This window comes from Giraffa tippelskirchi, chromosome 8 (genome assembly GCF_054371585.1).
Source record: "Giraffa tippelskirchi isolate mGirTip1 chromosome 8, T2T-mGirTip1v1.2.pri, whole genome shotgun sequence".
Classification (NCBI taxonomy): Eukaryota; Metazoa; Chordata; class Mammalia; order Artiodactyla; family Giraffidae; genus Giraffa; species Giraffa tippelskirchi.
The window spans coordinates 88,580,917-88,607,805 of record NC_137282.1 but is presented as its reverse complement, the minus strand read 5'-3'; the positions used below and the strand labels follow the sequence as shown (position 1 = coordinate 88,607,805).

The 26,889-nt window shown below is 38.0% G+C and overlaps 1 protein-coding gene and 1 long non-coding RNA gene across 2 annotated transcripts in view; both read right to left on the bottom strand.

Moving 5' to 3' along the window:
- Positions 1 to 25,727, bottom strand: part of LOC145516425 (uncharacterized) — a 33,327-nt gene extending 7,600 nt beyond the window's left edge. The window contains exon 1 of the long non-coding RNA XR_014061379.1: positions 25,073 to 25,727. This is a non-coding gene — a long non-coding RNA (uncharacterized LOC145516425). The remainder of the gene's footprint in view (positions 1 to 25,072) is intronic.
- The window catches only part of LOC145516423 (uncharacterized), a 581,394-nt gene that overhangs the window by 255,444 nt on the left and 299,061 nt on the right, over positions 1 to 26,889 (bottom strand). The window lies entirely within an intron of this gene.

The window sequence follows — 26,889 nt, the reverse complement described above, 5'->3', positions numbered from 1 at the left end:
GATATCCATGCTCTAATCCCTGAAATCTATGAATATGTTCTCTCAGGTACTTTACAGATGTGATTTAAGTTCTGTTCAGTTCAGTCACTCAGTCATGTCTCTTTGCGACCCCATGGACTGCAGCACGCCAGGCTTCCCTGTCCATTATCAATTCCCAGAGCTTTCTCAAACTCATGTCCATTGAGTTGGTGATGCCATCCAAGCACCTTAACCTCTGACATCCCCTTCTCCTCAAACCTAAGTCAGAGGTGTCAATTACTTTTCTGCTGAAAATCCTCCAAAGACTTCCTGTGGTATCAAGAGGAAAGTTAGAATCTCCAAAGGTTGGCCCCTGCTGCTCTCTGGTATCGCTCTTCCTGCAGATTCAGAATGATTTCCTTATTTTTATGAAGCCTTTGTACACAGGTCCCTTTACAGCATGATAGATCATGATTGCCCTATTTAATAGCTCAACCCCAACGCCACCCCTGAACAACCTGCCCTTCTAGGATTTATTTTTCTTGATAGCAGTCACCATTAGCCTGAGCAGATGCTTTACTCTTTTGTTTATTGTCTTACTTTCCCCTACTGGAATATAAGCATAATATCTGTTTTGTTCTTGGACGTAGACCCACAACACCTAAGCAATGCCTGGCACAGAGTAGCCATTTAATATTTGTTGAATGAATATATGAAGGAATGCATTAATGAATATTTCAAGATATTTAATTTTAACATGCTTTATAATCATTACTATTAATTTATGGACAATAATCAGTATCTCCTATAAAATTACTGTATAAAACGAATGCCCTCTAAGTTTGCTTAGATGCTTATTATATTTAATTCAGGCTAGCAGACATATACAAGTCCCAGCACCTTTTTTTAAACATCATCAAGCAACATGAAAGTGAAGTCATTCAGTCATGTCCGACTCTTTGCGACCCCATGGATTATAGCCTACCAGGTTCCTCCGTCCATAGGGTTTTCCAGGCAAGAGTACTAGAGTGGGTTGCCATTTCCTTCTCCAGGGGATCTTCCCAACCCAGGGATCGAACCCGGCTCTTCTGCATTGTAGGCAGATGCTTTACCGTCTGAGCCACAAGGGAAGTCTTGAGCAACATGAAAACTGAACAAATTGCTTTGGACAAGGGAAAATGGCATCTCTTTGATTTTAGGAACAAAACAAATCTCATTTTTAATGCAGAGTTGTAAGGATCACAAAGAATGACCTACTAATTACCAACATTACAAACACTCCTCAGTATTTGTCTTTTGTGACTTCTCTGGATCATTAGACACTCTTGAACACCTCTTCAAAAATTTCCTTTCTGGTTTGATTTATTGTGGCTTACTAAGTAGATGGGAGACTCATTCTTCAGTAAAATAAAATATATTTTGTCTAATTTATATTCTATTAAATTAACAAAACTTCAATTTCAAAATAAAATGTAAAGTGCTAGCCTTTGACTATACAGAGAATGTGTGCTCACCGTAAAAAAAAAATAAATCAGAAAAATCAAATCCCACCACTAGAGACAAACGACTAAAAGCCCAATGTGCATTACAATATTTTTAAACTAATGTTTACTTTTAGATGTTAGTTATATTTATTCTTGTTAAAATATATGCAAACACATGTATATTTTAATGTAGAAAATCTCACATCTTTGTAGGAATGTGCCAAATTGTTCAACCCACCCATCATTGCTATACACTTAGATTGTTTCCACCTTTTCTAGTTAAATATAGCTGAATTAATACCCTTGAATATATATTCTTGTGCAAATTACTCATTATACCCTCAAGAATAACTCAAAATTGGAATTGCTGGGTTACAACATCTATAAAAACATCAATATTTTTTGCCTATTTATGTTTATATTTACTTACTGCTTTAGTTTTTGTTATTACTTTGGCTGGAATCTCCAGAACAGTAGAGTGAACAGACATGCTGGCCTTATTTCTGATTTTAGGAGAATTCCCTCTTGATACCTGCTATTTTAACCAGATTTCTCAAACTTAAGAACAGATAGTAAGTAAAATGAGTGCTCAACTTCGAAAGTGAATATTTTTCTAAACAGAAATTACAAATTATTTACCTCTGATGAATTTCACATACCATTTAAATTTGTTTGCCAAAAATCTCTTAGTTTTAACTGTGCTTATAATTTAAATGTTGCTTGCCTGGTGGTTCAGAGGTAAAGAATCTGCCAAAACAGGAGACACAAAACACGTGGGTTTGATCCCTAGGTCAGGAAGAGCTCTTTGGAGAAGGAAATGGCAATCCACTCCAGTATTCTTGCGGGAAAATCCCATGGACAAAGGAGTCTGGCTGGCTACAGCCCATGGGGGTGAGTAGTAGAGGGGGGGGTCACAAAAAGTCAGACATGACTTAGCAACTAATAAATCAATCAACAATAATTTAAATTAGAATTTTTCACATCTAATATTAAGACATTTTCATTTATCAGAAAATCAAAAGATCAAGCAATACTTGGTCTGCACCCTTGGGGAACAAAAATAGCTGAAACTGAATAGTTGTTTACCCTCTAGGTAAGGACATAAACATTCTAGCTGGCTGTGATCCCTACAACTCACTAATATATGCATATATAGTTATACTCAATGAACGTTCAAACTACCACACAATTGCACTCATCTCACACACTAGTAAAGTAATGCTCAAAATTCTCCAAGCCACCCTTCAACAATACGTGAACCGTGAACTTCCAGATGTTCAAGCTTGTTTTGGAAAAGGCAGAGGAACCAGAGATCAAATTGCCAACATCCATCAGATCATAGAAAAAGCAAAAGAGTTTCAGAAAGACATCTATTTCTGATTTATTGACTATGCCAAAGCCTTTGACTGTGTGGATCACAACAAACTGTGGAAAATTCTGAAAGAGATGGGAATACCAGACCACCTGCCCTGCCTCTTGAGAAATCTGTATGCAGGTCAAGAAGCAACAGTTAGAACTGGACATGGGACAACAGACTGGTTCCAAATAGGAAAAGGAGTACGTCAAGGCTGTATATTGTCACCCTGCTTATTTAACTTATATGCAGAATACATCATGAGAAATGCTGGGCTGGATGAAGCACAAGCTGGAATCAAGATTGCCAGGAGAAATATCAATAACCTCAGATATGCAGATGACACCAAACTTATGGCAGAAAGCGAAGAAGAACTAAAAATCCTCTTGATGAAAATGAAAGAGGAGAGTGAAAAAGTTGGCTTAAAGCTCGACATTCAGAAAGCAAAGATCATGGCATCCGGTTCCATCACTTCATGGCAAATAGATGGAAAAACAGTGGAAACAGTGTCAGACTTTATTTTGGGGGGCTCCAAAATCACTGCAAATGGTGACTGCAGCCATGAAATAAAAAGACGCTTACTCCTTGGAAGAAAAGTTATGACCAACCTAGATAGCATATTAAAAAGCAGAGACATTATTTTGCCAACAAAGGTCCATCTAGTCAAAGCTATGGTTTTTCCAGTAGTCATGTATGGATGTGAGAGTTGGACTATAAAAAAAGCTGAGCTCAGTAGAATTGATGCTTTTGAACTGTTGTGTTGGAGACGACTCTTGAGAGTCCCTTGGACTGCAAGGAGATCCAGTTCATCCTAAAGGAAATCAGTCCTGAATATTCTTTGGAAGGACTGATGTTGAATCTGAAACTCCAATACTTTGGCCACCTGATGTGAAGAACTGACTCATTTGAAGACTCTGTTGCTGGGAAAGATTGAAGGCGAGAGGAGAAGAGAACAACAGAGGATGAGATGGTTGGATGGCATCACTGACTCAATGAACATGAATTTGAGTAAACTCTGGGAGTTGGTGATGGGCAGGGAGGCCTGGCATGTTGTAGTCCATGGGGTCGCAGAGTCAGACACGACTGAGCGACTGAACCGTAACTATAGTTATACTCAAATTATTTCACTCATACATGTTTCTTGTCTCATCCATTGAGGCACTGGATTTTTTGTCCCAGTTCCAAAACACAAGTTTTAAAGACTCCATAGAATTCCATTATATCAAGTTATAATTTTTTTTAAGCAATGACCTATTTTTAAATTTACAGTAATTTTCCATTACTTCCATTTTAAACGTATTCTAATGTGTAACACTAATTATTTGGGGCAAAAATCTTAGCTGTAGAAATACAAGTTCTATTCGGAAACTATTTTGAAACTTTAGGTAAGCATTTCCAGATATCCTAAATGTATATTTGGGGAAGAAGAACCTTGGTCAGTTCATATAGACACTCACCCATCACTGGTCCAGTTGACTATATACTGTTCAAACACCTCTTCAGGGGAATTTGGCAGGGAATTCTTAGGAGAGTCTAGTGAAAGGAATGAAGACAACCAAAACAGTTTCTACTATGTGAAAACTATGTGAACAGATTGTTGGGGATCATTTTACTGTTGTTGTTCAGTCGCTAAGTCATGTCCAACTCTTTGCAACCCCATAGACTGCAGCATGCCAGGCTCCTCTATCCTTCACTATCTTCCGGAGTTTGTTCAAATTCATGTCTATTGAGTCAGTGATGCCATCTAACCATCTCATCCACCTTCTACTTTTGCCTTCAGCCTTTCCCAGTCAGCTCTGTGCATCAGGTGGCCAAAGCATTAGAGCTTCAGCTTCAGCATCAGTCTTTCCAATGAATATTTGGGGTTGATTTCCTTTAGGATTGACTGGTTTTATCTCCTTGAATTCTAAAAGACTCTCAAGAGTCTTCTTCAGCACCACAGTTTGAAAGCATCAGTTTTTCAGCACTCAGCCTTCTTTATGGTCCAGCTCTCACATCTGTACATGACCACTGGAAAAGTCACAGTTTAGACTATATGGACCTTTGTCAGCAAAGTGATGTCTCTGCTTTTAAGACACTGTCTACATTAGTCAAAGCTTTTCTTTCAAGGAATAAGCATCTTTTTATTTCATGGATACAGTCACCATCCACATTGATTTTGGAACCCAAGAAAATAAAATCTGTCACTGCTTCCACTTTTTCCCTTTCTGTTTGCCATGAAGTGATGGGACCAGATGCTATGATTTTAGTTTATTCATGTTGAGCTTTAAGCCAGCTTTTTCACTTTCCTCTTTACCCTCATCAAGGGTCTCTTTAGTTCTTCATTTTCTACCAATAGGGTAGTATCATCTGCATATCTGAGGTTGTTGATATTTCTCCTGGCAATCTTGATTCCAGCTTGAGCTTCATCCAGCCTAGCATTTTGCATGATGTGTTCTGCATATAAGTTAAATAAGCAGGGTGACCACAGCCTTGTCGCACTCCTTTCCCAATTTTGAACCAGTCAATTGTTCCATGTCCGGTTCTAACTGTTGATTCTTGACCTGCATACAGATTTCTCAGGAGGGATGTAACATGGTCTGGTATTCCCAAATCTTTAAGAATTTTCCAGTTTGTTGTGATCCACACAGTCAAAGGCTTTGGCATAGTCAGTGAAGCAGAAGTAGATGTTTTTCTGGAATCTCTTGCTGTCTCTATGATCCAACAAAAGTTGGCAATATGATTTCTGGTTCCTCCACCTTTTCTAAATCCACTTTGTACATCTGGAAGTTCTCAGTTCACGTACTACTGAAACCTAGCTTGTAGGATTTTGAGCATAACCTTGGATAAGGACATGGCAACCCACTCCAGTATTCTTGCCTGGGAAATCCCATGGACGGAGGAACATGGTAGGCTACAGTCCATGGGGTTGCAAAGAGTCAGACATGACTGAGCGACTTCACTTTCACTTTCACTTTTCCAGCATGTGAAATGCAAAAATTTGAGTATCATCACTGGTCACTTGAATTTCTACTTTTTAGAATAGTCAATGTATATTCTTTGCCCATTTTGCTAATAGTGAGTTTAACAACTGGTGAGTTTAGTTCTTACTATCTTAAAAGTGTTGTTTATTTATAAAAATATTATCCTTTTTCCATATATATTGCAAATTATCCACTCATTGTCATGTAAATTTTCATTTTGTTTACGTACTAATACCACAACTACTACTACTATTCTGTAGGACTCTTCTGAGATATTAATAAGTTTTACATGAGGATAACTTGACTCTATGCCTAGAAGAAAAAAATTAGCAAATAAACAGTACCTGGATTTTTTGGCTTTTATGCTTAGAGAGCCTTCTACCTCCAATATTTTTAAAAATTTAGATTAGTTTCCTATGATTTTATTGTTTGTTTTATATTCAATTCTTAAATTCATGTGCCACTATTTTGGCATATGCTATGATGGAAACATTTCATTTAATTTTATTTGCTGTCCAAATGACCTCAACACTATTTAGAGAATAATTATTCCTGCTCCACTAATTTGGAATTCCACCATTTTAACATTATAATCTACTGTGTATATCTGAGTCTGCTTGAGGACACTTTACTTTGTTCCATTTTTGACAAATACTATCCTGTCAACTCATTGGAAAAGACCCTGATGCTGACAAAGATTGAAGACAAAAGGACAAGAGTGCGGCAGAGGCTGAGATGGTTAGATAGCATCACCAACTCAATTGACCTGAATTTGAGCAAACTCTAGGAGATAGTGAGCGACAAGGAAGCCTGGCTTGTGCAGTCCATGGGGTGCAAAGAGTCGGACATAACTGAGAGACTGAACAACAACAACTCTGTTGTAAAACAGCATTTCTCTATGTATTCTTTGTCATCTCAGTGAATTTTCTCTCATTCGTCTTCTTATTCTTTATTGACTACTTTTTACCATTTTTCTATTTTAGCTTCACTTTATAAAATTATCTTTCCCTTACCACCAACTATACCTAAGAAATTTTTACATTTGTTCTACTGTGAAGATTTTATGTCTTTATTATATTGCCTTTCATCCAAAAACACTTATTGATTTTTTTTTTCTTTTATAAAAGAAATAGCCTCTCCTCCCTTTCTACCTTCCAGATCTCTCCTGAGTGCTTTCCATTTGCATTTCTTAATGCAGACCCATGTGGAAAAGGGGTTCAGGGATTTGTAGTTCCTGACTTCCCCTTAACAATGTGAAAAGGAGACCTCAGAAGGGAACTGGGGTAGCTACCAAGTTGTTTTTAGATAATTCAGTACATGAGGCATCTTTCTATGATGAATGATTTAGAGGAATAACTCAAATATTTTCTTGAGTATGAATTTTGGTCACTCTTGGTTTGATATAGATGGCACTATTACATTACAAAAGCTTCATTCTAATCTTTACTTCCAAATTTGCTAAGCTTTTTTTTTTAATCAAAAATGAATGCTAAATTATACCAAATATCTTCCTTCTTGAAACTCTCTCCTCCTATGGCTATAATGACTCTACTTTCTCCATTTTCCTACCTATTTCTCAATCCATTTTTTCTCACTACCTTTTGCTTGCTCTTCATTCTTCACTTTCCTTTTTGTGATCAGTGTTACCAAGGATTCTATTCTCGGTTTGCTTTTCATGTATTTGCTCACCATTACTATAGTTTCTGTGTCACTAGCACAGATTTACTGAAATCTAAACATATTTTCATTTCTCTATTAAGCTTCTCTTCAAATTGTCACAGAATGAAGACCATATCTTTTTTTTGCTAAAAATTACTTACTCTTTGTTTATTTTCTGACTCTGTCACCAAGAATTCACCTTCCTTGTAGGTCAGCTAAAGATAAAACCACCAGGACTCTGCTGGTGGTTCAGTGGTTAAGAATTTGCCTTGCAATACAAGGGACTCAGGTTTGATCCTTGGTTAGGAACTAAGATGCCACACATCACAACTAAGCCTGTGCATCACAACTACTGGACACACATACCACAACTAGAGTGTTCATGAGCTGGAAAAAAGGTCTTCCATGTAGTAACTAAAATCCAAAGCAACTAAATAATTTTTTTTTTTTTTAATGACAAAACCATCTACCCAATGACTGGAAGAAAAAGAAGAGAAGCTAAAGGCAAAGGAGAAAAGGAACAATATACCCATGTCAATGAAGAGTTCCAAAGAATAGCAAAGAGAGAAAAGAAAGCCTTCCTCAGTGATCAATGCAAAGAAATAGAGGAAAACTATAGAATGAAAAGACTAGAGAACTCTTCAAGAAAATTAGAGATACCAAGGAAACATTTCATGCAAAGATGGGCACAATAAAGGACAGAAATGGTAGGGACCTAACAGAAACAGAAGATATTAAGAAGAGGTGGCAAGAATACACAGAAAAACTATGCAAAAAAGATCTTCATGACCCAGATAACCACAATGGTGTGATCACTCACCTAGAGTCAGACACACTGGAATGCTAAGTCAAGTGGGCCTTAGGAAGCATCACTATGAACAAAGATAGTGGAGGTGATGGAATTCCAGCTGAGCTATTTCAAATCCTAAAAGATGATGCTGTGAAAGTGCTGCATTCCATATGCCAGCAAATTTGGAAAACTCAGCAGTGGCCACAGGACTGGAAAAGGTGAGCTTTCATTCCAATCCCAAATGAAGGCAATACCAAAAAATATTGAAGCTACCGCACGATTGCATTCATCTCACATGCTAGTAATGCTCAAGTAATGCTCAAAATTCTCCAAGCCAGGCTTCAACAGTTCATGAACCCTGAACTCCCAGATGTTCAAGCTGGATTTAGAAAAGGCAGAGGAACCAGAGACCAAATTGCCAACATCTGTTGGATCATCGAAAAAGCAAGAGAGTTCCAGAAAAACATCTACTTTTGCTTTATTGACTATGCCAAAGCATTTGACAGTGTGGATCACAACAAACTGTGGAAAATTCTTAAAGAGATGGGAATACCGGACCACCTTACTTGCCTCCTGAGAAACGTGTATGCAAGTCAAGAAGCAACGGCTAGAAATGGAAATGGAACAACAGACTGGTTCTAAATCGGGAAAGGAGTACATCAAGGCTGTATATTGTCACCTTGATTATTTAACTTATATGCCGAATACACCATGCGAAATGCTGGCTGGATGAAGCACACGCTGAAATCAAGATTGCTGGGAGAAATATCAATAACCTCAGATATGCAGATGACACCACCCTTATGGCAGAAAGCAAAGAGGAACTGAGGAGCCTCTTGAGGAAAGTGAAAAAGCTTGGTTAGAACTCAACATTCAAAAAATGAGATCATGGCATCTGGTCCCATCACTTCATGGCAAATAGATGGGGAAACAATGGAAACGGTGACACAATTTATTTTCTTGGCCTCCAAAATCACTGCAGCTGGTGACTGCAGCCATGAAGTTAAAACACACTTGCTGCTTGAAAGAAAAGCTATGCCCAACCTAGACAGCATTTTAAAAAGCAGAGACATTACTTTGCCAGCAAAGGTTTGTATAGTCATGTATGGTTTTTCCAGTAGTCATGGATGGATGTGAGAGCTGGACCATAAAGAAAGCTGAGCACCAAAGAATTGATGTTTTTGAACTGTGGTGTTGGAGAACACTCTTGAGAGTTCCTTGGACTGCAAGGAGATCAAACTAGTCAATCCTAAAGGAAATCAGTCCTGAATATTCATTTGAAGGACTGATTCTGAAGCTGAAACTCCAATACTTTGGCCACCTAATGTGAAGAACTGACTCATTGGAAAAGACCCTGATGCTGGGAAAGATGAAGGCAGGAGGAAAAGGGGACAACAGAGGATGAGATGGTTGGATGGCATCACTGACTCAATGGACAGGAATTTGAGTAGTAAACTCTGGGAGTTGGCGATGAACAGGGAGGCCTGGAATGCTGCAGTCCATGGGGTCGCAACGAGTCGGATACAACTGAGCGACTGAACTGAACTGATATATAGTTTGCTTCCCTGGTGACTCAGATGGTAAAGAATCCATCTGCCTGCAATGAGGGAGATCTGGATTCAATCCCTGGATTGGGAAGATCTCCTGGAGGAGGGCATGGCAATCCACTCTAGTATTCTTGTCTGGAGAATCCCCATGGATGGAGAAGCCTGGTGGGCTACAGTCCGTGGGGTCTCAAAGAGTCAGATCTGACTGAGCAACTAAGCACACACATACATAGTTCACTACAAATTAAATATACAATAGAAAGAAAATGATAGTGAGAAATCAGGAAAACCAGTAAGAGATATCAGAAATAGAAACTATATCCAATCTAGTTATCAATGTCTAGAAACTAGAGCTTTTCTCATGTATTCCATACAATAAATACATTTATCTGTAAACTTAACAGTTTCAACTAAAATACAGGTTTACTATTAAAGAAATTAGGATTTATTAGCAAAATCTATAATCAATTTGGATGGTTTTGCATATGGGTCATCATCACTGCTCTATCTTTTATTTGGAAAAACATAAAATTCATTTCTATTTTTTTAAAGAAAGGAATTTAAACCTCAAAAACCTAATTGTATTTGAGCAATATTAAGGAAAGGAATTTTGACTTAGCAAACATGAAGACAATAAAACTTAATTTTACAGAGCTATGTTTGGCTTTGAATCTTATTACGTCAAAGAAAATGAAAAACTAATAAGACACTACAATAAAATCTACATGATTATAGACAACGTTTTGTCAAGAAACAGTTATATGTGTTTGCTTAGGCAACACCAACATGATAGCAAAATGGTATCCCTTTGGCTACCACTCCCAGTAAATTTTTTAAAGTCTTTCTTTTAAATTAAAAAATTATCTTGTGCTAATGGAAATTCTTCTATCCAAATTCTCATTTGTCTTGAAAAACCTAGTCAAAGCAGTTAGCCAAAATGTGTTACAAAAACTTGAAAGAGTATGAAGGAATTTATAATAATGCTGCAAATAAGGTTAACTGTCATTGAAGATGGTTACTTTTCCCTTTGATAATAGGAACCTAAGAAATAATTTACTTTTGATGTGAAATTGATAGGAATTTAATAATTGTTACACAGAAAGGTACAAAAGGTACTAAAATGAATTAGTCTGTTAAAGACACGTCTAGAACAGAAGTTAAATTTTAGACCTCAAACTTGGGTCATAAATTCCCACAACTATGTCTGGATACTGGTTTAATTTATTATAAAACAAAGAATATAAATCTTTTCAGTTTTAATATTACATCTTTTTTTAAAATAGGAGAGGCTGTTAAGAATTATTTACAGGCCACAAACTAAAAGAAGTGATCCCTCTGAAAGTACCTGTAATGAACCAGTCAGTAAAATGAAATGCCAGTGTGGAGAACTGACACTACCTGAAGCACCATCTTGCTGGCCACCCTTTCCATTTTAACAAGTTTGAAAGTTAGTTACAGGTTCCACTAAAAAACGAAGACTCCTGGGGACACTGGGTGACAGAGTTTCCACAAGCCCACTAGTTACAACTCTAGTCTTTGGTTAAAAAGGGCTGTGTTTCTTTAGCTTTCTTTATATTGTGCCCAATCCTGTGCTGTGGACCTGAGGATGTTTCATGATGCCTTCAGGGCAACAGTGAGCAAAATGAAGTTGTGAAGTGTTTTCTGTCTTCTGTAGTTCAATTTTAATAAATTATTTTTATAAGAAATTTTAAAACCTTAGCCAATATTTTGTCTCCATTTTAACCAATTAATCTTTTTTTGTATGTTCTTGCTGTAAAATGATTTTTGTGGTATAAAAGATGCATTTTATAATAAGGGCCACATTTAGAGGTGAAAATTTTCTTTCTGTGACTATTTGGAGACCTTGAATGATGCAGATTCTAAGCTTCAGCCTTACTTATGTTGCCATTAAAAATTCTTTTCAGAGTCAAAAAGTCAACCTTAAAAGCTCAAACTCTATGTCTTCCTCCCTATTTTAATTCTAATATTCTCATGTTCATAGAACTTCTGTCTTCTGGAAGGTTAAAGGGAGTTGTTGAAGAGGAAATTCTTAAAATTAAGAACCCCCAAACCCTAGACCTTGAGCCTATGAATATGAAAGAACCCTGTTGCCAAATTGACACCAGTCACAAAAGACTTTGAAAATTAATTCAAAAAGAGTTTGCACATGTTGTCAAATCCCTGAATAATATTGCCCTGATCCCAGGGAGCCATTATGGAGGAGTCGGAAATCTCCTATAACAAGCAAATGATTATGGTGGAATGAGCTGAACTGATTGAAGCAGACATTTGACATCTGGGCATATTTCCCTAGGCCCTGAAGAAAGAGATAGTTTGTGGAATTTTTTGTTTTTTGCTTTTTATTTTTTAAATCTAACTAGTATTTCCTGCAGGAACTTTCCCTCCAGCAGATTTATCATGGAGGGTGGAGAGCCTAAGACCATCTCTAACCAGCACAGTATATGGTAAAAATCACACTGAATTCTCCACATCCACATTTGTAAAGTGTATATAAAATCATATACAGGCAATCTGGATATCTATCAGAGGACAGTTATATTTCTGCTTCTTCACTGTCTGGAAATTATAGCAGTGGTTTATACACTAACTGGGGTTTCCCAGGTGGCGCTAATGGTAAAGAACCCACTGCCAATGAAGGAGACATAAGAGACACAGGTTTGACCTCTAGGTCAGGAAAATCCCCTGGAGGAGGAACTGGCAACCCACTCCAGTATTCTTGCCTGGAGAATCCCATGGACAGAGGAGCCTGGTGGGCCACAGTCTATAGGATTGCAAAGAGTCAGACATGACCAAAGTGGTTTAACACGCCCACACTAACTACTCACATAAAACTCAGATTTTCTTTTAGCACATGGTAATTGAACCACCTCTTTTTTCTTCTTATACTCCCAGAACATAGGCAGAAAGATGATTTTTGTCACCAGCCATATTCTACATGTGTTTCTGTCAACATACATACAATTTTTCAGAAATTTATCTCATCATCCACTGAAAACTGGAGCAAAAGAATAAATAAAACCTTACTAGAATATCTGGCAAGCCCACAGTGGCCAACCTGCGGCCTTTGCCTATGATCTTTGCATGATCAGTAAAGAGTAATGTAGTCAATAAGGCCAAAAAAAGAAAAAAATATGCTTGAGCTTTGAAATTCAGATAAGGTGGTTTTATGGTTTTAATTACATTGTAATAACTACATAGAAGTAAATACTTTCTTCCTGTTTTAAGTTAGGTGAACATCTGTCGTAAATAACTCCTATGCTCTTTCTTTTGTAAACTAATTACACAATAGACCCTATAAATTCATGGAGTGTTAGGATGTAGAATTTAATTATATAATTCACTTAACCAAAGTTTTGCTCTTGCTTCAGTGCAGTTCACAAATCTTCATTTTCACAAAATGTACCAGGAATGTGTTACATAATGCCCATGTTGATTTCGGGTTAGAAAGGAAGGTAAAGAAAAGCTTTGTGACTGTACTTTTCTATCTCTCTGTTAACCTGAACAAGGTGAACTAATGCCATTTACTCTTAACAGAAGCTAATCACTCAGTTTAAAAATATAGATGCATTATTTTTAAGTCACTTAACCTGTAAGTGATAGTGCTTTTCTGAGTTCTGTAGGAAGGATAAGCAAGAATTCACTTATTTATTCATTTATTATTCATAAATCAGTATTCATTCATCATCTACTGTATGTCAGAGAATAGATTATGTGCTAGAACTACAAAGAAAGACAGGAATTCCCATTATGTTATGATAAATAGAGATTACTAGAATATGTTCTATAAAAAATATATGTACAATATTCTGGGACCCCAAAGCAGCTACTCCTAGGAGGAGTCAGAAGAGCACTCTGAAAGGTAACATATGAGGCACATCTTTAAAGTGGTTGCAAGAAGCAGAGGATCAGTATTGTGTTGAGCCTGAGTTTTGTTTGTGTGTTTCTTTGTTTTGATACGGATCACATTAACTGCAAAGATAACCATGAAGGGGACTGGAAACAAAAATCCCCCAGATACCGACTATTTAATACTTTTTCTGTTCTTTTCCAAAGGACTCATAGCCTGAGGACTTTCTGTCTTCCTATTTCATGGCCTTCTCCATACTCTCAGTTCTCTTACTATGGACTGACCACTTACTACTGACAGTCAATCCTATTATATTATCTAATCCAGATCCTAGAAGGCAGAGTATTGGATACAAGTGGATTTGGATTTTAGTCCATCTTTGATCCAGTCAATAGTATAACCTATATAAGAACCAATCATAATGTGTTAGTGAGCAGAGTACTAAGAAAAAAGGTAATTTTTCTTAGAAGGGCAAGTTGAAGAATATAGGCATTGAGAACTGTGTCATTGTAAAGTATGAATATAAATTTGCCATGTAAATAAGGTTAGAAATGTCATGTCTAAGGAACACTGTCTATAGAGATATGAAGATATAATAACAATGGTGATAATAACTACCACTTATGGAAACTCAGCTATGTTCCAGTTATTGTGATAAGCACTTTACATATATCAAGCCTAATAGTCAATTATATGAATCATGATTATCATGCCCATTGAAGAGAAGATAAAACAGATGTTCAGAGAGTTTAGGTAACTTGCTCAAGGTCAAGTAGCTCATAATTGTCAGATCCAGGATTTGAATCTGGATATACCTGACCCCCGAAATCTGTGCCTTTCCACTGGTCCATGCTGACTCTTTGGATCCTTGAAAGAATCTGGTGCATTTATGTGATCTCAGACTTGACTTTGATGGGTATAGCAGAACGTTAAACTAGAATAATAAAAGTGGGTCACTTTTAGAACAACTCTAATGATTATACTAGTAGCTTGCACTTGCCCTATAAAAGATCTTCCTGGAAACTGACAGAAAAAGATGGACAGAGATTCCAAGGAAAGAGATTTAGGAAGAGAGTGAATTGCTCCCAGGGAGCAACTTGACTATCTGAAGTAAAGCTACTGCCATGGGGCAATTGGAGGGGGAAAAGATTGGGAGATTTTGGAGGTAAAGGGAAGCAACAGAAAGTAACACAGATGGGGTGGGGAAGGAAGACAAGCAAATAAAACAACTTGAATAAGAGTATCTAGCCAGACAGGAAAGAATAGTATCATGGAACCCAGGATGGAACAATGTTTCAAGACAGTGGGAGTGGTCAAGACTGTTAAATGATGCAGAGTGGTCCACTGAAATAAGGACCTAAATGAAAAGCTGGTAACAAAATCTTCTCTCCTGAGGGCTAATCGATTAGAAAGCATTAAGCAAAAGAAATGTTAAAAATGCTTGCAATTATCCCTCCCACATAGTATTCAGGAAAATTTCCTTCTCAAAGTCAAGGTTATTTATGTAGCTAGTACTGACTCTTTAGAGATGGAAGTTTTTCTAAGAGCGATAGAATTACAGGTTACACTACTGAAAGAAAACTCCATGAAGGGAGTACATTAAGACACAGCTTCAAGACCAGTTCATCCCATTCCAGGCTGTGGATCATCCAAGTCCAAATGCCACATATTTTCTCTCCAAAAGTTGTTTATGTTAATCCCTCAGATTAATTGTAAACATAATCTACCTTGTAGTTTCAAAAGTTTCCAGACTATCATCCAAATGATGGAATACTTGGAATGAATTGAGAAATTGATATTGCTATTTTATTGGTTAAAAAGACAAGTAACTATTTCAAATGACTATTATTCTTTGTTATTCTTTTCAAATAGAGTAAAACCATAGGATATTTTTAAGTTTTGAACACTTTATACATTTTTATCCCTCCATGTAGAGTGTTGGGAGGGTGAAGGGAGACTGAGGAAGTCATTAGTGCTGGTCACCAAATACTTCTATGTCTCCTTCCGGAAACATGGAATTGCAATTGTCTGCTTCCTTATAGTTGTGTGTGGCCATACAACTTACCTCAGCAAATGAAATGTGATAAATGGCAGTCTGGCTGTATATGTGAACTAGTACACAATACACCATGCTCTTGGATTCCTGTACCACAACTGGCCAGTTTCCAGAAATCACTCTCTCAGTCTGGGGTCCAAGTGAGAATAAGAGGGGCCAGAATCTCCAGTCAATCCATAATGGACACGTAACATGAGCAAGAATAACTTACGTTGCTTAAAACTACAAAATGTGGGTATCTGTTACTAAAGAGTAATCTAATTAGCCTGAATGGATATACATAGTGTGTATAGTTTGTGCAGTGGTAAGGACTTCCCTGTAGCTCAAATTATAAAGAATCTGCCTGCAATGCAGGAGACCTGGATGTGATCCCTGGGTCAGGAAGATCCTCTGGAGAAGAGAATGGCAATCCACTCCAGTGTTCTCCCCTGGAGAATCCCATGGACAGAGGAGACTGGTGGCTACAGTCTATGAGGTCACAAAAAAGTGGACAAGACTGAGCAACTAACACACAAGAAAGATACGACAGAGGAGAAAGAAGAAAGATTTGGTAGAATTTCACCATCAGAAACAAAGCAATTAATGCTGACTTTATTCTATTTATGAAAGATAGATTCTGAATGAATAGCCACAGGGGAGTTGGAGAGAAAAACACAGAGGCTAGGCCAGTATAAGGCAAGGCAGCCTTACATAGCCTATAAGACTCAGGCAAGGCAGCCTATGATTATTCACCTTGGGTATTCACCACAACACCCAAATACTAACTGTAAAAGACTCATCATGTAGCTTCGTACAACCACAAAGAAACAAGAACCAAATTCTTCATCTTTCTTAAAAATGGGACATGGTAAAACCACAGAGAAGTAGCAGCCCTCATAGATTTTATGGTGTTCATCTGGAATACCAGGGATTGCTTAAAATTTGTTAAGTCTCCCAAATTCAAATGATTTTTATGAGCTAGTAAGGATAAAGCTTTACTCTGTGGCCTCAAAACTGGCAAGAATAGTTGTAGCCAAAGGCAATACTCTCACCACATGGTTAAAAAACATGCGTATTAGTTTTGGCAATTTCTTAGCTGCATACAGCATAATGCATTTTAAATTTTTTTGAGTTTTGAAGGCTGATAGCTTTAAAAACCAGGCTTCCCAGGTGGTGCTAGTGGTAAAGACCCCGCCTGCCAATGCAGGAAACACAAGAGACACGGGTTCGATCCCTGGGTCGGGAAAATCCCCTGGAGAAGGAAATAGCTACCCACTCCAGTATTCTTGCTTGGAGAATCCCCTTGGACAGAAGAGCCTGGAAGATTACAGTCCATGGGGTTGCAAACAGTTGGACATAACTATAAGTGACTTACCAGGTTTTAAAACTTTGGAAGAAATTATGAATTTAGAAAGTTTCATGTTAATATAAAAGGAAGTTAATATATTTGATCTTAAAGAATAATGAAGTAAATATTTAACAATAGTTTTTAAATAGGATATACACATGACACAATATCTTAAATGATTCCAATATTTACATACATTAAAAGAACTTCTGCAAACAAAATATTGGCCTCCAGAAATACATGTTTTTTTGTATTCTTATTGTTTATTTTCTGAACTAAAGCTGCCTGTGAAAAAATCAGATTTCCTTAAAGAATGAAATAGTATACATGGAATATCAATAGTATTTTAGTAAGAGAAAACTATTTACTCTTTTAGAATGATTGAATATGGGATGTACTGGAAGAACAGGGAAACAAAATGTAATAATATGTGAAAAATAAGTTAATCTGTAATTCATTCTAGAATAACTACTAATGCGTTGTTGTTTAGTTGCTAAGTTGTGTTCTATTCTTTTGTAACCCCATAGTCTGTAGACTGCCAGGCTCCTCTGTCCGTGGGATTTCCTAAGCAAGAATACTGGAGTGGGTTGCCATTTCCTTCTCCAGGGGATCTTCACAACCCAGGAATTGAAGCCATGTCCCTGCATTGCAGGCAGATTCTTTACCACTGAGCCACTGGGAACTTTAGAGGCATTTTAAATTCACTCAGAGTTTAGCTCTATTAATCCTGCAGCATACTGAAAGAACTGCAGTATGTCCAAGTAGTGAAACATTTGGTTCATATTTCATAGAATTATCCACTGTTGTTGTTCTTGTTGTTCACTCACTAAGTTGTATCCAACTCTTTGCGACCCCATGGACTGTAGCATGCCAAGCCTCCCTGTCCCTCACTTTCTCCCAGAGTTTGCCCAAGTTCATATCCACTGAATTGGTGATGCCATCCAACTATCTCATCCTCAGTCACCCTCTTCTCCTTTTGCCTTCAGTCTTCCCCAGCATCAGGGTCTTTTCCAATCAGTTGGCTCTTGGCATGAGGGGCCAAAGTATTGGAGCTTCAGCTTCAGCATCAGTCCTTCCAATGAGTATTCAGGGTTGATTTCCTTTAGCATTGACTAGTTTGATCTCCTTGCTGTCAAGGGACTATTAAGAGTCTTCTCCAGCACCACAATTTGAGAGCATAAATTCTTTGGTGCTCAGCCTTCCTATGGTCCAACTCTCACATCTATACATGACTACTGGAAAGACCATAGCCCTGATTATATGGGCTTGGTCAGCAAAATGATGCCTCTGCTTTCTAATACACTGTCTAGGTTTGTCATAATTTGTTGAAGAAATGAAGACTGAAGGAAAGTTTCCACCTCAACACAGATTCCAGTGATGTCAACCTTTTTCAAACTCTTCCTTTATTTACAGAATGTACACATTTACAGAATGTACATCATATGTACATATTCATATGATTTTGTTGATCATTTACCTGCTCTGATCCTCTAGAAAAGTGCAACATATTTTGCCATTAAATCAGAAATACACACACACACACACATACAAATAACTGCATCTGTCAAAATTAAAACTTGACTGCTAAACTATAGAAGTTTTAATGTAAAAAACACTTATGATTTTAAACAGGATTGCTTTGCCATGTTTAATTGGAAGGAGAGAAGACATGAACTTTGAGTTTATACAAAGTGCCAGACATCGTGCCAGGTTTCATATATTTTCTTATACTTAATTGTGCCAACAAGGTAGAATTTTCGTGATTTCATACATAAGGAAATTTAAGCTCAGAGAATTTAGGTATCTTGTTCAAAATTGTGTGATGAGTAACTGATCAGTTGACATTGCTATTAAGAATTATGAAATTCTAAAGTTCTTACTCTTAAAAAACTAATAAGATTTTCCAACAAGACACAATCAAAGCAACTCTGAAACAATGAGAATTACAAGCCTACCAATGTCACTTAATCTTCAAAACATAATATGTTATTTTTCACTTGGGTCATTTCATTTGGCAAAATATACTAAGCAATTACAACATACTTGGAATCATAAGACCTATTTAGCAAGCAGCAGGAGTAAGAATGGCCAATGAATTTTGATTTACAAGCAATATCCTTTCTATGATCTGTATTCCTATTTACTAAAATATGGTTTAAATTTTGGCTTTCCAGGGAGTTGTAGTCAAAGAACATTCAATACATTTTAAGGAAAAATTAGTGTCTTCCATATTCCAGTGTTTCAATGGTGAGAAAGTGCTTGATGAGATCTAACAGAAGTAAATTGACTGAATTTTCTATTTTCATAAACTGTGGTACTTTTATGTATGTTTATGCTTAGCTCTAGAGTCAGTTTCAGGAAAATAGGCATTTTCTTACTTCTGTTTTCCAAAACCACCTGTTTATGGTAAAAACTAAAATTGAGCTATGTGAAGAAAATATTAAAGAGCAAAGTTATCTTAGATATTTGAAAGCTTTCCAAATTTGTTACTAAATAAATTTAATAATTAATTGAATAACTTCAGAAAATAAGGTGGTAATTGGATTTTGTCCAAAGCAAATCCTTTTTACTTTGAAATATCAGTCAGAACTAGTCTTACTCAACTCAGAAAATATCTAGAAAAAAATTATTTTTCCGATGCTTCTCAATACCAAAGGTAAGTGCATTACACTAAAAGAAAAAAAAAGTTTTTGACTAAGTCATGCAATACTTTCAGAATTTTCACATTTTAAAAATAATAAATTATTTATACCATAGAGCAAATATGAGTCATGATATTTAGCCAATATAGAACATGAACTTGAGTTCAAACATAAATAATTTTCTCATTCTCATTTTTTTAAAACTATAAGCCATATATAATCTATGAAACATGGAAAATAGAAGATGTACTTGTAAAGTGATTACAGCAAATAAATTCCAGGGAAGATTCACTTTCATAATGGTGGCATGAGGAGTTCTTTCCACCCTCTCCCCAGTAAAAAAAACCAAAGCTGGCCAGTTATTTTAAAAAAATCATTTAAGTTTGCATTTTAATGGTAACTGACTTAAGAGTAAGTTGGATAAGTAAGGAAACTATTTTCTCCCCTCTCCTTTTGTAGATATTACCCCCCTCAATTTTTTTTTTCCATTTCTAACAGCATCCCAGAGTCCGCTTCTAGAACATAAACTGTGACAGTTGGCACAGAGATAATCCAGTAAAGCAGGTGGCAAGATGGAATTTTTGGACTATATCACTCATTGTTTGGTTAATAATGAGCACTCCTACCCCAATAGTAAATTGTGCTCAGTTGACCCCTTGCACAAGGTAGCTATCCAACTGTTGCTGACCTGTCTATAGAAGAGAATTCAGTGCTGAAAAGAATGAGTTTGAAATAAATGGAAGAAATGATAAATCCAAGAATATTAAAATCATTGTTACTATGTTAAAGACTTAATCTTAGAAAAACCATGAGAAATAAATAGAAAATTTTGAATTAACTATGAAAGTCAGAGAATTTTTTGGTGGCCTGAAAAGAAGCCCTTGTATCATATATTGTACTTGGTTACTCAGTCGTGTTCGACTCTTTGTGACCCATGACTGTAGCCCGCCAGGATCCTCTGTCCATGGGGATTCTCCAGGCAGGAATATTAGAGTGGGATGCCTTTTCCTACTCCAGGGGGTCTTCCTGACCCAGGGATTGAACCCAGGTCTCCTGCATTGCAGGCAAATTCTTTACTGTCTGAGATACCAGGGAAGATGTGTACCATATATTAGAAAAGCAGAAAAAAATTGAAAATCAAATCCAGGATGTTAGAATCACAGTGACTGACCTCCAACAATGATTGAATGCTTAACCAAAACGGGTCTGGAAAACCGGGACAACGATACAGGGAATGGAAATATCTGGGTGGCCCAAAGATTGGATTCCCAAGACTTCTCTGAATCTTCAGAATCTGCATAGTAGGGCCACTACTCTCCACTAAGAGCTAGCTTTTGCTGCATACGAGAAGACAAGTCAGATTTTCTCTTACAAGGCTAAAGGTCTCCTCCAGAGGCTGCCTAACTCTCTTGGCTGCCAGGCTCACAATCTGAGTTAAGTAAGAGCATAACCCTGCCAAGGAAATGGTAGATTTCATACAGGAGGAACAGCTGCAAGTCTGACAAAATATGTTTCACAGGAATGGATTTTGAAAATGCCAAATTAAAGGGTGCCAGAACATTAAACTATATGCGTTAGTCACTCGGTCATGTCCAACTCTTTGCAACTCCATGGACTGTAGCCCACCAGGCTCCTCTGTCCATGGAATTCTTCAGGCAAGAATACTGGAGTGGGTAGCCATTTCCTTCTCCAGGAGATCTTCCTGACCCAGGGATCTAACCTGGCTCTCCCACACTGTAGGCAGATTCTTTACCATCTGACCCACCAGGGAAGCCCAATTTAGACTACGTAAGAACAATTTATTGGTATGGTGGCAATTTCTTCGATTAAAGTATTTGGCACAATAGTGAGTAAGTAAAAAAACCTCAGGGAATGGTGTGAACATTCTGCTAGGGTGTCTCCTAGTCTGAAAAAAGGCACTGGCCCATGCTGGAAAAGTTGAGATGCCAGAATTACTGTGGCAGACAATAGACAGGATTAAAACAACCAGAGAAGTGAGCATGGTAGAGTAGACATGTTTCTTAAGGCCAAAGACTCACCAGAGGATTTCCATACGAATGTCACACCATTCACCATGGGAATGCCCTGATGAGAGAGGCACCAGCATCACTAAGAAAGTGAGTGGTGGCTCTCCTCTGTAGGTCAGGGTGAGTGGTCAGGAAGGCTGTCTCAGTACTGGGTTCACTGATGGTCACGAAGGAACAGTGCCCCAAAGCATTAGCAGTCAAGTGGCCTTAAGTACCAGCTGCCAGTGGGTTGTAATTCTGGTATGGACCAACGTTTTGAGTAGCAGCCAAGAAAGCCTCACCTGCAGAGAACAATAGAGATAGTTAATAGAACACAGCATGCTGCTGCTGTTGCTGCTGCTAAGTCATGTCAGTCGTGTCCGACTCTGTGCGACCCCATAGATGGCAGCCCACCAAGCTCCTCCTTCCCTGGGATTCTCCAGGCAAGAACACTGGAGTGGGTTGCCTTTTCCTCCTCCAGTGCATGAAAGTGAAAAGGGAAAGTGAAGTCGCTCAGTCGTGTCCAACTCTTAGCGACCCCATGGGCTGCAGCCTACCAGGCTCCTCCGTCCATAGGGTTTCCCAGGCAAGAGTACTGGAGTGGGGTGCCATTTCCTTCTCCACAGCATGCTAGGGGTAGCCAACAAAGCAACTAAGTATATACAATCCAAAGAAATCAAGAGCCAATGTGCAATTGTCCCAATACAAATTCCTGATTCCTTACCCCATTTCTTGACCTGAGCTATTTTTCAAACAGAGGATCTGTTGACAAAAGATCCAGTCTCCAGGTTCCCAAGGGAAAGAACCCTATAGGGTGTTATAACACCATGGCAATAAACACTGTAATGAATTTTTCCACTTCTTCCTCAGGGGGACCTAGAATCATTTATTTGTATGATGGTACACTGGAAAATGGTGATACTCTAACATTTATAAGATATTTGCACAGGGTCCAAGGTGACACTGATATCTGAAGACCCAAAATGTCACTATTTTGTATCTGGTAGAGTTGGGGTTTGGGGGAGATAGGAAATAAATAGGATCCTGGCCAAAGTCTGACATACAGCGGGTCCACTCGGATTCACAGCTCCACCCATAGGTTATTTCTCCAAACCCCCAATATATAGTTGGAATTGATGTACCAGAATACGCTGAGTCCTGAGCTTAACGGATAAGAATCATTACTATATATAAGCCCAAGTAGAAGCTTTTAAATGTGCCCATGCACACATCTGAACTTAAAGAGTAAATCAAAAGCAATATTACAACCTGGGAAAATGGTGGAGATTTATGCCACCTTTAAATATCTAAAGGATACTGAGCAATAGTCATTTAATATTCCCATTTAATTCACCAGTCTGGACCCTGCAGAAACAAAATAGGTCCTAGAGAATGATTTTGTACTATCACAAGCTCAACTAAGCAGAAGCTTCCCTTGTGGCTCAGATGGTAAAGAGTCTGCCTGCAATGCGGGAGACCCAGGTTCTATTCTTGGGTCAGGAAGATCCCCTGGAGAAGGGCATGGCAACCCACTCCAGTATTCTTGCCTGGAGAATTCCATGGACAGAGGAGCCTGGTAGGCTACAGTTAATGGCGTCTCAAAGAGTCAGACATAGCTGGTGACTAACACACTTTCACATAGCAGCTGCCAAGCAGACAGGGTATTGTTGCTAGATCAAATTAATATGGCCCCAGGCACATGGTATATGGGTACTGATATCAAGTATGCATTCTATCTAAATCAAAAAAGACGATTAGAAATAGTTTCCATATGTAGGTAATTAACAAGAATATTTATTTGCAGTTTGGCTTATATTGTCCTCTGTCATCATTTTATCCAAAGACATATGGAGCTTGAGATAGACATCCATCCATCTGTGCATTCCACAGATTATATTGATTTATTATATCAATAACATCATGTGGATCAATCAGTGTATGCAAGAGGTTGTTAACATGGTAGGAGGCCTTAATGAGATACATGAATTCTAGACAGTAGGGACAATTTACTTTGTGGTAATTTAAGCCTCTATAATTTCAATAATTTTTTAGGTGTCCACTGTTCAGGGTGCCATATATCCCCTCCAAAGTAAAAGACAAAATTGCTTCATCTTTGATTCCCTATCATGAAGAAGGAGGTGCAAGACCTGGAGGCAACATGGACCACACTTGGAAACATTGCTCTAAACCATATATGGGTGTCATGGAAGTTACTAGCCTTGAGTGGGGCCTGTGGCAGGAAAGAGCTCTGCACAAAGTCCAGACTAGAATGAAAGTAGCCCTGCCAGTTGGACCAACACTATCCAGCAGACCCTATGGAGCTGGAGGCAACAGTGATGGAAAAAAAAAAAGTGTGGATTTTATGGCAAGACACAGTCAGAAAATCACAAAGTAAGCTCCTGGAGTTTTGGAGCAAGTCCATGATATCTGCAATGGAGGGTTACACAGTATCAGAAAAATAGATGCTGGCATGCTACTTGACCCTGTTAATGATGGAATGCTAGAACACTTGGGCAGAAGTGACTATACATCTGGAACTGTTCTATGGACCAAGTCATAAAGTCAGGCATGCCTAGCATATTCCATCATAATGTGAAAATGATACATACGGAACCAAGCATCAGCAGGACTCTGTAAGAGTACAGTAGTTACACTCCATGTTACCCATCACAACTATACCAATACCTTTGTCCACTTCGCAGTGACAAACCAAGGGGGGACTACTGTGCAATTACCCTAAGGAGCATATGGAAAACTAAACTCAGATTATGGGTGTATATGTCTGGTAAATAGGTAAAATCCAGAAATTGTTTGATTTTGCATCACAGCCCCACTGAAGAGTGGTTTTGAAAGACAGTGGCAAGGGGGAAATCCTAATGGGCAGAGATTTGGGTGGTGGACATGCTCATCTCATTTATATGGATAAAACAGTACTATCCAATAAAAATATAATGTGAGCCACAAATGCAAACCACAATTGTAGCTTTCAATTTTCTAGTACCCACATTTTAAAACTATTTCTTTAGTCCAATGTATTTAAAATGTTATCGTTTAACATATTATCAATATTTTTTAATTAATAAGATATTTGGCTTTGTTTTGATAAGTTTTCTACATCTTGTCTGTATTCTACATTTACAACATATCTTAGTTTGGATAGTCACATTTCAAGAGCTCAGGAGCAATAAGATATGAGACTAGTGGCTAACTTATCAGACAATGTAGTGTTAGAATATACATAGACATGCGGGCTGCAGCAAGTAAACTGGCCAGCCAGTCAGGAACCTGGAAGAAAGAAGCCTGGGATATTAGAGACAAGAAAGTTTGGAGTAGAGGCATGTGAACAAACATTTGGAAAATGGACACAAAGGGAAAAGATCTTCGCATTATGTATCAGTGCCAACCAGAAGCTACTCACCATTCAAGAGGCACTCTGTATATGAGTAGACAAAATGTCTTGACCTTTTGATGTTAGCCAACCTTTGTCTGTAACCACGCAGTGCTGATACAATGAGCACATGAACAGGTATTCAGTGGTAGACTTGAAGGCAATGCACATGCCTAGTGACTACGACTCCCACTTATAGGGGTTCAAGGTTAAGTTCAAGGTTAAGTGAACTTGCCATCTCATTGTATTAGATTTGCCAGCAACAAGGACCAGTGTGAACCCTTGGATGGCACTATTCCTAGAAGAGTTCAACCCTTGATTATATTTTGGTCCTTTCTATTCCAAAAGAGCCAGTAGTTCATGATCATGAAATAAACACCTATTACCATAGATTTGTTTTTCTTGCTCACAAGGCCTCACTATACCATGTAATATAGCACTACTTCTCTCTTCTAAGTTTAGCCTCAGTAAGTAAGACCAACCAGACCCCTGGAGAAGGTCTGCATATACAGAAGTGAATCAGCACAGAACAAAGAACACATTTAGACAGAGATGTACCACTCAGAATCTTCTTCAAGGAAGGACTTGTTGCAGAGTAATGAGGAGTGTGATTAGCTGACAGTTTCAGCTGCTAGCTTCTCCAGCATCCATCTCAGTCTCTAACCCTGGTTATACAGTCCTCAGCAGTGACTGATCAAGACAGTGATAGATAAGGGCGTACTCCTCTGGGGGTGGCCTCCAGCCATTGAACAAGTCATGATGCAAGGGCTTCACTGTTTCTACACAATGGCAGACCCATGTAAGAGGCTACCTTTGCTCTAGACTCCTCACTAGGCTGTCAGATTGGCAGTGCTCCTCCTACCCAATTCTTCTTCCATTCTTATACTTTCACAGATGTTATTCTCCAATAAAAATTTACACTTCTAAGTCCATCTCAGAAACTATTTCTGGGAGTACTCGTACTGTGACACCTACAATGGAGAGCTGCAAATGAGTTCTGTCACTGAGAGCAAAAGTGCCCTGATACTGGTATGCTCAGAATAAAAGTTTAAAGGTATGGCTTTCTCTACAAATTAAGCATCAACCATATTTCACCTTAAGACAAAGATTAACAAAATTGTATTGCTGTAAAAATATAACCAAATTTAAAATTTCATGTAGAATTTGGAGAATTTTAAACAAATAATTCCAATAATTTACTTTCTCCTAACCCAAGCTTTAAGGGACTAGATTTAAGATTTAAGGGACTAGATCTGATAGACAGAGTGCCTGATGAACTATGGACAGAGGTTTGTGACATTGTACAGGAGACAGGGATCAAGACAATCCCCGTGGAAAAGAAATGCAAAAAACCAAAATGGCTGTCTGAGGAGGCCTTACAGATAGCTGGGAAGAGAAGAGAAGCAAAAAGCAAAGGAGAAAAGGAAAGATATTCCCAGCTGAATGCAGAGTTCCAAAGAATAGCAAGGAGAGATAAGAAAGCCTTCCTCAGCGATCAATGCAAAGAAATAGAGGAAAACAACAGATTGGGAAAGACTAGAGATCTCTTCAAGAAAATTAGAGATACCAAAGGAATATTTCATGCAAAGATAGGCTCGATAAAGGACAGAAATGGTATGGACCTAACAGAAACAGAAGATATTAAGAAGAGGTGGCAAGAATACACAGAAGACCTGTACAAAAAAGATCTTCATGACCCAGATAATCACGATGGTGTGATCACTCACCTAGAGCCAGATATCCTGGAATGTGAAGTCAAGTGGGCCTTAGAAAGCATCACTACGAACAAAGCTAGAGGAGGTGATGGAATTCCAGTTGAGCTATTTCAAATCCTGAAAGATGATGCT